Raw genomic sequence first — 15962 nt, forward strand, 5'->3', positions numbered from 1 at the left:
CAACCGGATGCTGGGTTCTTGTAGGACTGTAAATGGAATCCCAGCACAGGTTGGAAGGTTAGACTCCTATAGAATCTCCAAGGTGTACATTCCAATTCCAAGATTTTATTCATCTACATTTGGAAATAAATTGTGATTAAGAGGAAGAAAGAGATGAAAAAGTTCCATAAAGGTAGCATGCTGGAATTTCTGAAGCTCTTTATTCAAATAAGAGCAAAACAAAATCATTAATTTTCCATCTCTACGTTTGGCAATATTCCCTACTTAGAAAAATAAACCATCAACCCTTCCTATACTCCACTATCTCTTAAAATTTTACATGTTATTAAACAATTAGTAAGGTAAGAGGTATGAAGTGGACTCCATTTTATTGGCATAATATGGCTGCAAGAAAATAGGTTGCCAAAAATCACTTGCATTCAATTGATGAAGCGAAGGAACAAGAGGTCTGCCTACAAAAGTAGCATCTGGCAGGCATTCAGGGAAATTAGCAACAAAAGAAAAAAAAAAAACCCACTTAATCCCCTGCTATTAAAAAAACAAGATTAAAAGTATTTACACTATAATGAAAACCTCAATACCACTTATTGGCAACATTAGGAACACTTTCCATTATGTTTAGAATCAAATGTGATTGCCAAACATTTTTAAATACCAAGGTTGAATTACCTGAGAGGGAATTTGAGTATCTTTACAGTAACTTGTAGGCATATTATAGATTCTTGAATGTTGAAGTGGGGTAGAATTGATAATTTCCTACCTGATTCCCTAATTTCCCTAGCTACCTCATATACCACTAATTCCTAAAAGTCCAGTTTGCAAGCCAGATCCTACAACCTTTATCCAATGGCATTAATGAATGAAATACTTCAGTTGTGAACCTTGAAGTGACTCTTCAATGGGGGTCAGAATGAGCACAGAATCCAGGTGTCCCTGGTTCAATTGTGAAAAGAGATGAAGAAGCAGAAATTTTCAGTAGAAGCTCAATATGAGACTGAATGTGGAATGAAAATAGGAAAGAGCCTTTCTTCTCCAGAAACCAAGATGTCAATAATGTCCTTCCTTCCTTCATTCAATATGCATTATTTGATCATCTACTATATACCGTGTACTGTCTTAGGTACTGAGGATACAAGAGGTTGGCCTATGACCAGAAGGTAATGACAGTGTATAGAGTCTAGACCCAGAGGAAGAAGCAGCAGGATAAAAAGAAATGATAACAAGAATATAAGAGGGATTGTGCATCAGTATGTGAAAAGTTAACTGTTTAATGTGATAGTAGGTCTCACATTACTGTTTATAATTTGTACCAAGAAATGTGACAAATAATAAGTAATAGGTACTTTGAATTCTGGTATACAAAAGTAAAATGTGTGATGTGAAACTGTCTTCTTTTTATCTTTCCCACAATGAAGAATTTGTTCCTGATGTGAAAGCCATCCTAGCAGCACGGGAGTTAATTTAGACCAATGAATGACAACAGTCCATTCTTCTGCCTGCAACTTCCAAAAGTATAATATGAGAACAATTCAACTTATGGTGTTCAACTTTAGATTTGTTGGCAGGCGTTGTCATTACATACAGAGAGAAACATATCTGTATATACTTGGCCTCTAACCAGACAATTGCTAAAATGTGGTATATATAAAGTACTATGGGAACACAAACCCCATGGCAAACACTCTCCCTAGAGGGCATTTTGAAATCTTCACAGAGAAAGTAACATTTGAACTGGGTGTGGATAAGAGGGATTTCATAAGGCAGAAAAGAAAGCAATGGGCATTCCAGATGGAACCACAGGTACAGAATCAACGTGAAGAAAAAAGGATTACTTGAAAAATGCATTCTCTTTCACACTGTAACTTTGCAGAGGCAACTCCTGTTCCCAGTTTCTTGTAAGGAGAGACTGGCGTTTCTTCATATTTTTGTTTAATTTATCAAGTACAAATTTGTACAAATTTATCAAGGACCTATCATGTACCAAGTAATATGTTAGGTTTTAAAGAAGACAAAAGAAATGTTGGGCATGCATTTCCCATCAAGAAGCAAGCCATTTAAATGCAGAGAGAAGTTCTGGTGTAATGGAAAGATTATAGGCTTTGGAATTAGAGGGAAGTCAGATTGAGTCCCACTTCAGCTACTTCCTGGCGGTATGACCCTGTGTTAGTAATTTCAAAGACAAGATTTAACTTCCTCATCAATACAATAGGCATCCCCAAACTGAACATTTCAGAGTTGTTGTGGAGATAAGAGTAAAATGGTATAGAATGTTTGGCACATAGTTGATACTCAAAAACAAACAAACAAAAACAAAGCAACACCAAAAACTGCCCCCTTTTCTAATCGTTCTCAGGAAAGAATTGAATAATAGCATAAGATGGTACATAATTCTCCAATAAAGATGTTAAGAAAAAGAGAAATATTTAAATATATCTACCACACACTCCCAACTCTACCTTTCAATAACTCTAATTTATTCAGTGTTTTTTCCGTGATGTGGTCTGTCACATATAACAGTGAGAAGTCCTCCAGAAAACTACAAAGGACCAAGGAAACTAAATAGGAAAAATGAAAAGATCAAAATAACATAATGGAGAAGAGTCTGATCCAAGATTTTGAGAAGCTAAAAGATGCTAAGAAAATACGAGGTGATAGAAAATTAAGTGGTCTACAAAATTTAAGGAGACCAGTAGGGATCTCTTGAAGGAGGCATAATCATTTAGAAAACATGTTGAAACAGCTCAAAAAACAAAAACTACCTCCTTGATATTTGGACTTTCAATATGAGGACTCAGGTCATTTTTCAATTCAATTCTGAAAAATTCTCAGATGATATCTTGTTTTATCTTTTAGTCGTGGTAATTATTACTATTATGTGTGTATATCTTACTGTTTGTGTTAAAAAACAAAACTGAGTAAATGTGAAGGTCTAAAAAAAAAAAAGATGGCACATAATTTAGAGCCAAAATGAATGGCAACTATATAAAAGCCTGGCTCCTGCAGATTGGGGCAATCATTGAAGAGTTCACTGAAGGGGCATACTATGGAATGCTTTACATAAATGCTATTTGGAAGGGTATGATAAAAAAAAAAAAAGAAAGAAAATTCCTTTTAGGAGAAGACATATGTTTCAGGGTTCATTTTAGAAGGATAGTCTAAAGGGTCTAGAAATGGCTTCTGTCCTGGGGCTCAGAGAACCAGGGGAAAATAGTTTAGGGTTAGTGGGTAATGAGATACACTGGATAAAACACATCATATTATGAAGAACCTTGAAAACCAGTGTAAAGATCTTGGATATTAATCCAAGGAGTGTAGGGCATTACTGAAGGTTTCTAGACATATACCTATCCTGGAGGCACGATGAAGACCACATAAGAGAGTAGAATGCATAACTGGATCGTCCTTTTCCCAAGACCACACATCAACTCATAATGGCCACCCCTCACCTCTCCATCTGAAATAGCCTCTCCCTTTCTACAAAATCATACTGTGTAGAAATTACCTTGCTTATTTACTTATTCATTTTAAACTGTTTCCGATTCACGCGAGGCTTTAAGCTCCATGAGAAGAGAGGCACTGGTACTTTGAGTTACTGCAATATTTCCAGCACTTGGACCTTGGAACAGTATCTGACACAGCAAGCTTGTGTTCCCTCTTTCCTCTCCTCTCTCTCTCATATTCTCTCTCTCTCTCTCTCCACACACACACATACACACACACACACACACACACACACACACAGGTGCACGGGGTAAAATTTACATATTTGCCTGGAAGGATAAAAATTAGAATCCCGTGCAACAGCATAGTTAGGAGCTGGTGAAGGCTTATAGTAGAATGCTGGCAATGCGTATGGTAAGGAAGGAACAAATAAGACATGTTCATGCTACCTCTGTAGACCTAGTTTGTCAAAAATAATTTTTCATGACAAACACTAAATTCATATAATTCAATGAGTATCTAAATTTGCCAAATCATGACCTCTGTCACAAATTCATTTATCTGCACTGAAATAGGCTACCCTCTATCTCTCACAGGAGTTCACAAATGCCAGCTCTCTGGTCACTCATATGTCATGCTTCTGTAAGATATCTTCCTCTGGATAATCACACTTTTCAAGGCCTGCTGTGAAAATAAATATACACTAGCTAATATTTAATGACAATCCATTTTTCTACTTGGCATTATAGGGTGGAGTTGTCACATTATCTTTTCTATCAGGGAAGTTACTGTATAACTGAATCTTTATTTCCCCTAAAGCTATTAATAAAAATCCTTCTCCTACAAGGACAAAATAACTGCACTTTAGTCTGTTTTAATTGACATAAGACCTTCAGGGGGCAGATAGGAGGTAAAGAGAAAGGGGAAGGAATTCATCAGATATAAATTCAAAGAATGAGGGAACATTCTGTTTCTGGATTATTGTTAAATCCTTGGAATCCTGCAGTTTTCCTAGGACATAAATATTAGTTGAGTATATTTTCCATCGAATAGCTACTATATTAAGAAACTGAAGAATAGAGAAAACAATCACTTGCCCTGGGTGTAGGTAATCTAATCTCTTAACTACACCAAACAGGGAGCCTGAGCTGGAGAGAGGGAAGACAAACTTATGCGTTCTCCTCCCTCTCTTTTGGTGTCAACTCTGCCTACATATCTCCAAATGCACATTACTCACTGTCTGTCCTCACTCTCCTATTCTGGAGCCTAAGATAAACCATGAGGTTTGGGCCAGAATCTCTGAAGAATCCTAACTAAATGCATAAGAACATCTGAAGAAGCATAGGGGAGTGTGGAAATACTTCTGAGTGTGATGGAAAAACAAGAAAATAAGGTTGCTGAAGGAGAACATTGACAGGTAGCCTGGAGCAATACTCAGAAAAAAAATCTCCTCTTCCAGTTTAAGAAATCAGGATATTTTCTATTTCTCTTCCTCATTTTACAGCAGGCCTGCTAGGATTAGTAATGTATGTATGACACTTGTAAAAAAGCAGTAAGCAATAACACACCTAAAAAGAGGAAGTTCTATGGGTAACATTTTTTGTGTGTAATTTAAATTTACCCTTCCCTAGTGGCACAGTGGTTAAGAATCCGCCTGCCAATGCAGGGGACACAGGTTTGAGCCCTGGTCTGGGAAGATGCCACATGCCATGGAGCAACTAAGCCCATGAGCCACAACTACTGAGCCTGCGCTCTAGAGCCCACGAGCCAGACCTACCGAGCCCGCATGCCACAACTACTGAAGCACGTGCACCTAGAGTCCATGATCCGCAACAAGAGAAGCCACCGCAATGAGAAGCCCACGCACCGCAACGAAGTGTAGCCTCTGCTCGCTGCAGCTAGAGAAGGCCCACGCACAGCAACAAAGACCCAAGCAGCCAAAAATAAATAAATAAATAGACAAATTTATTAAAAAAAAATTTACCCTTAGTTCATCACCACTCAGCGATACTATTTTGAACAGCTGTGCAAATTAAGTGTTGGACCTAGGTAGACACAGAAGTTGACACTCACTTGTGCAGAAGGGAATGGAGTCAGAAGTGGAAAGAATAAATCCAGCATCTTTTTTCTTTTTTCAGGAAAATGCCTCAGTTTAACACAATAAGTAAGGAGAAGTGATCTAGTATACTACAAAAACATGCAACTTAACCTGCACTCAGGAAACTTCTATGGTGTCACATTGGATGAGAAGCTGGTGTCCATTTATAGTTTATGCATACTGATCAGATACTTATACCAGCTTCTATATGGTTTTTGAAAGGCTCTATATAGAAGAAATTCTGTGGCCTCTTGTGGAATAAATCTTTCATATATTTGCTAAATGAAGAGAGAAGAATTCAAAGGAAAACCTATTTCCTCAAAGAGAAAAATTGTTCTTGACTGCCCTATCACAAATATTTATGTCAAAGAAATCTGGAGCAATAAATGACTCTGCAAAATGCTTGCATTCCAGCTTGCATTCCAGCTGTAAAAAGTGCCTTTATCTGGTAGTTCCTCAGTAACCTGCCCCACATTTAGGATATGTGCCTACTATTATTATTCCTAACACCATTGGAAGTTAGTCATAAGGCAAGTACGTATTTAAATAATGTTGATAAACTTGCAACCTCTCTTATTTACTATGTCTTCATTTCCATAAATACTTCTATCATGGCCAATATAAATAGAACTCAATAAAAATATCGGTTTTAAAGTTGTCATATTTTTTACTTTAAATTACACTGTGGCAGCATATTCATGCATGATTCTTTAAAATATTTTCCCTTTGCCTCAACACCAAAGTTATATTCTCTTTGGCTTGACAGATGTTTTAGACAATAAACACTAACCTAAATTCACTACCCATAGGTATTGCCATTCAGATAAATTATATGAACTAAAACATATTTTGCAGTCCTGGACCTGATGAACTGTGTCTGAAGTCATCTGAGCGATTTAGCAGGGAATAAGAACCAGAAGGAAATTAAGGTAAAAACTAAAAGATATCAAGCTACCAAAGACTGAGATTTCTTAAAGATTGAATCTAGCCATAATGCAAGTACCATTCAAGTGAAACTATCTTACAGTTAAATTTCATTACAAAGTCAGTAATTAAGCCTCCTCATGTGAGGTTCAAAAGTAAAACCTATGACTATTCTACAGTGAATAGTGCCAGTGAGATTTCGATTTATGCCAACAAGATTTACCATATTTTTTCAAGTAAATGATGATTATTGGCCAGCACATTGTTCTGGTATTAGTAAGAGCCTGGTAGCCAATTTGGTAAAAATATCTAGATCAATAGTTTTTGGACTTCCTCTGCTTTATAGCCTTGCAGAAGTAGGGAAAGCTAGCAGGCATTGGAGCATTTGGTATTTGAGGGTGAACCGTAAGAGTAAAATATTGTTTGGTTATAACATGCAACACAGAATTGAATTCCTCAATAGAAATGCTTTTAAAGGTGAAGTAAAGCATTTTTCCTAATTTTAATCCTCTAATGTGTAATATTATAAACCCAGTAGTTCTTACTAACAGTTAACAAAATAAAAATATAAATCTCATAGCATATGTATAGCCCTATACAAATGTAGTCATGATTTTGATGTAGCATTAATAAAACATTTAATTTAGACTTTGGACAAACTTAAAATATATATTTACCGCTTTAAAATATCACCATCTTGCACATTTTTAATGTTTTCCTTGGTGTTTATGACATTACACTTGGTTAAGAAGAAATAAGACTCTATGGGTCTTTAACTGGAATTCTCTGATAAACAGAATCACACTGTTTTGAGATAAGGGAAGAATAGTTCATATTTTGCTATTAGCTTGATAAGTAGGAACTATTATCCCAACAGTCCCTTATTGTCATGAACCACTGATTCATATTGGATTTCTAGCTGCCCGATGACAATTTTCAACTGAACGATGTTGTAAAAAGCAAACCAAATAACTAAGGTTATTTCACCTGAAGTATGCTAAACAATATACCTTCTTACTTCAGAGGGCTCATTGTTTGCCCAACTTAGAGCCTCTATTTTCATGGCTGGCCTTATCTCCACCTCTAGGAAAGACAGCCCAAAGCTCCCAAATGCTCCACCCTCCCAGGCCATGGCTGATTGGAAAGAGATGCCCATCTGTTGCTAGTCAGGTTGCATAGATGTACTAAAACATCATGTAGAGTTGGGTCTAGAACTGATGCCATGGTTAATTTAGAAAGGACAAGGTAAATTTATGGAGGGAAAGAAAGAAGGTAGTCCATGAAAGAATGGAAAAACCAGACAGAACACAAAGAAGAAACTACACAGTCCCTTAGAATTAAGACAGGTGACTAAGCAAACTTGTTCTTGAAATATTCCAAATAAATGAACTTAAACACCAGATATCATACAGATTAAATACCTTAAACAAGGATTAAATAAATTTAAAACTATATACACACACACATATAGAGAGAACAAAAAAAAAAAATTAAAAACATATTAATCAACTAATCAACAAATACATTTTATTCCCTAAGCCCAAGCCACAGTATAAACACAGACACATTCCTTGCTACAGTAAGCAGGCTTATGAGCCAGAATAAGTTGAGAGGAAGAAAAGAGAGTGAGAGATCTTACTCACCTCATCTCTGTAAAGAAAAAGATGGGAAGTGCACATTGGCAATTTTATTTTTGTTTGTATTTTTACCAAAAATCCCTGAGCCAAAATAATTATAAGGAAAGCTAATCAGCAAAGGATTTAAAGATTGCATTAAACCAGCTGAAAGCTAATGATGAATGACTCTAAAATCTCCAAACGCAATGAAATATGATCATAAACATACTATTTGCTTTCAGCTACAGTCTCTAGTGATATATATGCAAAACAGAATTAAGATGAATAAATAAAAGAACTGCACTGCTAGTCTTGTTTTAGGTAGTGATTATCCAAATGAGCTTTTTGTTGTGGTGTTGTTATTTACTGAATTCTACATTTAATTGCCCTAGCATGAAAACATTATATAAATATGTGATGACTGATCCCTCAGTTGAATACTACCTTAATAAAAGAAACAACGACCCTTATCCAAAATGTTTAAAGTACCTCAAATGACTTAAGAGGAATTATTCCCATGGTGGGTGCACAACTGAAGATTATTAAGTTTCAGAGTAGCAGGAAAAAGTTACATTTTGTTCAATCATTGTCTTCATGTTATATACTCTTGCAAAAGCATAAGCTTCTGATAATAACTTCTTTCCCCAGTGAATGCTGGATTAATATCCACCTACTGTATACTGGGACTCTATGATTATCAATTATCTTCACAAAAGTAGAAATCCAATATCTTTACTTCAATAATAATACTGCCACCTTTGGACAAAAGAATAAAAAGGCAAATGACAGAGAACTGATGAGGACAAATAAAATGACAAACAAGAGTAATAATTTTTGTTTAGTTTTTGAACCATTTGGGTTGTCTGTATTTTAGTCACTTATTTGAACACTGCTACAAAAAAGAAGCAGGATTATTAAAAATCTAGCAGATCAAAGCCTATCATCCATTTAGAAAATCTTATCCTTTAATATAATTTAAACTCTCTCAGTGTTTTCTATGGTCTGCCTAGTCTATCACTCTCTTTCACTCACTCCCCTCTGCCTTTTGTGGAGAGTTCTTATTTCATTACAAGAAAACTTGGGACTTTTCCCTAATCAGTCTAACCCCTAAATTTTACTTTGATGCATTCTTATATTACAACCCAGTTACATATTTTACTGATGGATGTCTTATATTTGCAGATTCCCATCCACACACACTCAAGCGGAAGGCCTCCAGAAGCACCCACAAAACAGAATCCTTCCATCCATTCATTCGCCAAAGTTGTAAAGAGAAAAAAAATATGATATATCAGAACAGCAGATATAACAAATCATCCTAAAAAATATTTTATACCTTTTCTACTCATATCGTGTTTCTGGGATCCGTAGCATAGATATCACCTGGGAGCCTGTGAGAAAAGCAGCATCTCCAGCTCCTAGACCTGCTCATCATCAGAATCTGCATTTCAACAAGACCCTTAGGTGATTCGTTTGCATATTACAGTTCAAGATGAATTGCTCTTTACCATTTAAGGAACTCAGAACTCCCAAATACTTGGCAGGTAATCAACTAGAAGAAAAATAATTTAAAATAGTCTCCACTCTCCTATTCCTCAAACCCCCCCACCACTACCCTTCAAGAAAACAAAAATAAACAAACAACATGATCAAACTTCTTACTCTGACAGGGGTGGGGAGGCAGGGAGACTTTGACCTACACTAAGTTTATGTTACATCTCAGGGGAAACACTGAGTTAGCTATGGGAGGTTAGTTTGTTCATCTGCAGATCAATGCAAGCCGGGGCAAGCTCTCCTAAGTGGAAGACACACAGTAAATGACTTTATTTTTAATTGCTGTCTCACTAGACTGCATTGTACTATCTTCTTTTCTTCCTAAGATAGTCTGAGCATTCTGTTCTTTCCAGTCGTTAGCAGAGCAGTACCCCTCATTCTTCTGTGAATAATAGCTATGTGCTCAATGTCTCTTCTCTGACTTCCAATTATATTTATTCTGAGAATGTAACTAGAAAGAACTTATACTGTCTAACTGCCTGCCAGAAAGATAGAGGGATATATATATATATTTTTGCATATTTTATATGTATGTGAATGGTGTGACATTTAAGGCAAAGTGTTAAAGTTTGATCAATTAAATTCATGAACGATAAATTTCTAAAGGGAAAGGAGTCTAGCTCTACGCTTAGACAATAGGTTCATAAAGCCGAAGGCTATGGGGTTACTTTGTTATTGCTATATTTCCATGTAGTCCTAGCACGTGGCATGTGCTCAGTTGATAAGTTTTAGAATGAATTGAGTTGAATTACAACCAATTCCTTGGTCTAATCAGACAGTAAGGTCTTCATGCTCAGACTAACACTCTTAGATTATAAAGGAAAAAAAATATATATATAACAGTAGAAAGAGCCTAGAAAATGGGAGCCTTGAGTTCTAGTCATTCCTCCTGGGCAAAAATAATAGTCGAGACATTTCCTGAATGGGTAAAGTGTAACTATTAGAAATTGTCAAAAATATCATGATATCCGCTGTAGAAAGTATGAAAGAAGTCACTAGTCTATTTCTTTTGATATATTAAAGAGTTTAAAATATTATCAATTTAAAAAATAAAGACTATGAATGACAGGCCAATACCTGCTCACACAATTCATAGCCCTCTCTAGGATCTCAGTGGAGACAGTTAGTTGTTCTTCAACCTCTGTCCTCCCCTCCATCCACATTAGAAAGTCATAACTGAGCATTTGGCTCTCAAGCTGGAGACTACATTTCTTTGCTTTACTGGCAGCTAAGTACAGCCTTGCAGCAAGGTGCTTACTGAGGGAATGTGAGTGGTTGGTATGCCACTTTCTGTCTGGGCCATAAGACATTACACACGTGTTTCCTCATACTCACCTCTCTTTCTCATAATCCAGACACAAAGGTGCCTACAATTCAGTTTAAGGCCTATGGATGATGATAAAGTACTAGGAATGACAGAGAAAGGAAATAATCCAGAACTCTGATGACTGTGTAGAGCCAAGTTTCTTGCCCCCAAGATAAATGTGTGGACCACTCACTTTGGGGGAAGTCAAAGAAAAGAGAGCGGACAAAGACAGAGAGAGAATCGATTTCCCATACGTTACTCTATTTCAGGTAACTTTGTCACAGCAACTAGGCCTTTACCAAAATAGATACAATCCCCCACTATCTACCATTTACAATAAATCTATAATTCCATATAAATATGTGGATAACTGGGACACATTAATTTATGTCTCTGGATCTTTGTTCTATTGTTTGTAAAGTCAAGCTGTGAACTTAAAAGGAGGAAGAGTCTAAGGTCAACGGAGTAAACCAAGATAACACAGTTTTAAAAAGTCAGCCTTAGGCTTTGCAGTATAAGACTCCTGAAAGCATCAATATAAAGCCAGAAGAAAATTAAAAATGATTGAATGCAAAGCCTTCATTAAACCACTGAAGAAACTGAGGCTAGGACATGTTAAATATTCGGCTTAAGATCTCATAGCAAATAGTCTGGCTTTGAATCTTGTTCTCTAATGCCTAGCTAGGTATTTTCTATCTTTTTAATATTAACCAATTAATATGCGTCTAGTCAAATTGTAAGACTTTTAATGAAAAACAGCAATCCACTGCCCCATCTTACTCTTTCCTTCCTTGAGTTCCATTCTTCACAGGTACCTCTCTAAACTCTGTAAATGGTTTTACCTCTGTGTTTCTAAACATTATGCATGCATGCCTATTTCTTGATTTTTGAATTTACATCTATATGGATCCACCTATGATAGATTAGGGTTTAGATCACTGATCCATACATGCAAACTGCTGCCCTCCTCCATTTCCATATTCAATGTTACTTTATTATGACTATGAAAAAAAAAATCATGGATGAGCCATGTAGTATTCCTGTAAATTTCCTCTCTTCCCCAGAGTTAATTGGCATATATTATGTTTGTTTAGTTTTCTATGTAACTATAACTATTCATTCACAAATTCTCTACCATAAGTTTTAAATTTCCATTCAACATGTTCAGACAAATCAGATAATCTTTTGTTTTTTTTCATTCCCTTTTTCTTGTACATAGCACCTTAGAGCTCTCCATTATCCTACCCTGATCTGTACTGAATTCCCCTAGACCTGACACTCAGGCATTGATTTGAGATTCTTGTCATTATCATCCTGGGAACTGTCCTTTTGTTTTTTTTTAAATCTGTGTCGAGTCCTCTATGTACTGGTTTCTATGTCTTCCTCTTTGTTTTTAGTTTATTCTGTGGTTTTGGTGAAACACTCTCTACAATATATATTTAAGAGAGGAAAGGAAGTAAGTCTTTTTAGGGTTTTCCATATGTGAAAAAATATTTATTCTACCTTCTTACTTGATTGATAGTTTGGATAGCTATTTAAATTCTAGAATATCATTTTCTAGTATTTTGAAAGCACTAACCTATTAGCTTCAAGTATTGTTTTCAGAACACTAATGCTCTTATTTTACTGAAATATAGTTCACATCCACAACATTCACCCCTTTAAAATGTTCAATTCAATGGTATTTATTATATTCAAAAGGTTGTGCAACTATCACTACTATCTATCTAATTTCAGATCATTATCATCACTCCCAAAAGAGATTCTGATTTCAGGTGAATATGCTGGCCCTTGGTCATGCCTGATCTTGGAGGACGGAGAATCTACAGTAAGTTGTCTCCAGAGTACACCTCCAGTCTATAATAGGATATAAGAAAGGTATTTACAGGCTATGTAAAGTGGAAGATCATGATCCTGCTTCTGAAAATATACTTCTTACAAAACAAAAACAAAAACCTCTCAGCTAATCTTGAATACCCATTTGTACCACCCCTACCTTTTAGCAGTGTCTGGTACATCTATTTGTTGCACTTTTAGGGTGTTCTGTAGCATAAATCAGCCTATTCCTGGGCACACCTTCCAGGATTCACAACTTAGATTCATTCTTTCTAGACAAAGTCAATTACCAAAGAATCCATCTGTTTTGCCACTTCCAAGTTATTTTTGCTATTGTCCCTTCTTGAGTACTTTTTTTTCTTAGTAACTAAAAAAAAAAAAAAAAAACTTTACTGGAACAAACACTGTGGAAAAATGATTCTGTAAGGTGATCAGGAAAATAACTAAATAGTATACAAAAATCCTTAAAACAATTGAACCAGTCAATTGTTAAGGGTAAAAATCTTCTCTCAAATTAATGTATGAACAAGTTAAATGCCAAAGAAGCAGTAGGACTTCTAACTGTTCCAACTGAAATACTCATTAGGGATTAGTTGTAATATCCCATAGACTTGGTAATTGACAATTCTGATAACAGAACATTATCACTTTGATACCCATAATCATTTGCTGCTGAGATAACCTTGAATCTATCTGACCCATAAAATCTTCAAAAGATAGGCTTAGTCTCAAAAGTTCCTAAAGTTACATCCTGTAACTTTCTTTATATGGCAGAATCTGATATTTACATTAAAACAAATCTGATAACATAACATATGACAAGCACGTTATACACAAATGGGTGCTTAATGAATGTATTTTATGATGATGAAAAGAAGTTAAGTGATGCACTAAATCTATTAAAATGTTTTCATTTTTCATTGTTTATATGAAAATAGGAAGATATCTGCAATTAGCCTATCTCATTAAGTAAGACAAGATCCATATACTGATGATTTTTATGTATGGACTGAAAATGGGGAGGACATGTATTCCTTAATCATAGAAGGTCTCTAAGGTTTACAAATGCATAAGGTACTAGAAGTGAAGGATCTATGAATCATTAAATGTATGGAGTATTCCCATGATATCTGACTCCGAGCCTTCAAATTTGCTGTCAAACACTGGGAAGCATCTGATACAATGTAGAAGTTATATCCTGTTATGCATGAAACATTTCTTTTCCAAGATGTTTGAGATAAGTTTGGGGACCGGAGGGTAGTCTACACCAGTGGTCCCCAACCTTTTTGGCAACAGGAACCAGTTTCACGGAAGACAATTTTTCCAGGGACGGGGGTGGGCGGGGGGTATGGTTCAGGCAGTAATGCAAGCAATGGGGAACGATGGGGAGAGGGAGGTGAAGCTTCATTCGCTCACCCGCTGCTCACCTCCTGCCATGAGGCCCGGTTCCTGACAGGCCATGAACCAGAACTGGTCCATGGGCTGGGGTTTGGGGACCCCTGGTCTACACTATTCTAAAAAGGTGGTTGTGTGTATATGCGTATGCATGTATGTTCAAGGCTGGACATCTTTATATGTAAATTATTTTGCTTCTCAGAAATGAAGAGTGCAAATTTTTAAAGGCTTGATTTATAGAAAATATTTAAGTAAAACATGCAATATAACATGGTAGTTAAGGACATTGAGTCTAGGGAGAGAATTTTGAATTCATAGAGTTTGGGTGATTACTGGACTGCTCTAAGCTTCAGGTCATTCACTCAACAAATATTGATTAAATTCCAACGTTCCAGGCACAGTTCTGGACATTGCCTAGTAGTATGTAAGCAGGAAATAATATCCTTTAACCTCTTAATACATACATACTGTAAGAATAAAGGCAGAAAAGGAAGAATTATTAAGAGGCTACTTAAATAACTCAGATGAGAAATGACGGTGTCTTAGATCAAGACTGCAATGACAGAACTGGTTTGTTCTATTCTCTCTGTTTGATATTGGATATATTCTTGAGATTGAACTGGCATGTTTTTCTGAGAGACTGGATATGGAGTATACTTGAGATAGAGAAAAATCAACAATGACTCAAAGATTTTGTCCTGAGCCCCTAAAAGGATAGAATTCCTATCAACTAATATGGACAAGGTTCTGTGAAGAGAACGTTTAAATGGGAGGGGAGGAAATTAGGAATTCGATTTTGGATATGTGTAGATTGATATACCTATTAGATATCCAAATAAACCCTTGACTATATGTATTTGGAATTTAGGGGAGAGATCCTGGCTAGAAATACAAAGTTGGGATCAGAGAGCACATGACATTTGAGAATGCAAGATGAGATAATATCATCAAAGGAGTAAGTATAGTGAGAGAAGAGAAAATGTACATGGACTGAAACCTGGGATACTCAAGACTTTAGGGGATATAAAAAGAGACCAGGGAATTAAATTGAGAAGGACTGGCCAATGAGGTAGGAAGATAACCAAGATCATGTGTATCCTGTAATGAAGGAAGATGGAGTGACTTGACTGATAGTTCAAGATCTTCAGATTTACCAACAGTGACCTTGACAAGAGTACTTTGGTTGAGTGGTAAGGTCAACACCTGATTTTAGTGGGTTCAAGAGAAAAATCGGAGGCAGTAAGTACAGATCATTATTTCTTAGAAATCTGTTGTTAAGGGAAGGAAAAATATAAGTTGGTAGCTAACAGGACAATTGGGGTCATGAGAGAGAGTTTTTTTTTATCTTCTTTTTTGTGGTAGAAGTTATAGCATGTTGCAAGTCAGAATGATACAGTAGAATGGGAGAAACTGATGATGCAAGGTCAAGAGGATAGAACCATTGAAAGAACCACCTTGTGTAAGTGAAAGGGGTGGGTTTCAGTGACACAAGTAGAGAAGGTGGTCTTAGCTCTTAACATGAGGATTTTATCCACTGAAACAGGAGAGAAGGCAGAGTATAGAGCACTGCTGCTCACTGATGGGTTTGGGAACTGATGGAGTGTTTCTTGTGATTGCCTCTATCTTCTCATTAAAATTGTAATTAATGCCATCTTTTGAAAAAAGGAGGAATTGTTCATCTGAGGAGAGAGAGGAGGAGACTAGGAAATACTCATCTCAGACAGTGTAAGAGTGAATGGATTCACTTGAGATTGAAGAATATAAATCTATCCTAAAATTAGTCAATTTAAAC

This window comes from Eubalaena glacialis, chromosome 9 (assembly GCF_028564815.1).
Source record: "Eubalaena glacialis isolate mEubGla1 chromosome 9, mEubGla1.1.hap2.+ XY, whole genome shotgun sequence".
Taxonomy (NCBI): domain Eukaryota; kingdom Metazoa; phylum Chordata; class Mammalia; order Artiodactyla; family Balaenidae; genus Eubalaena; species Eubalaena glacialis.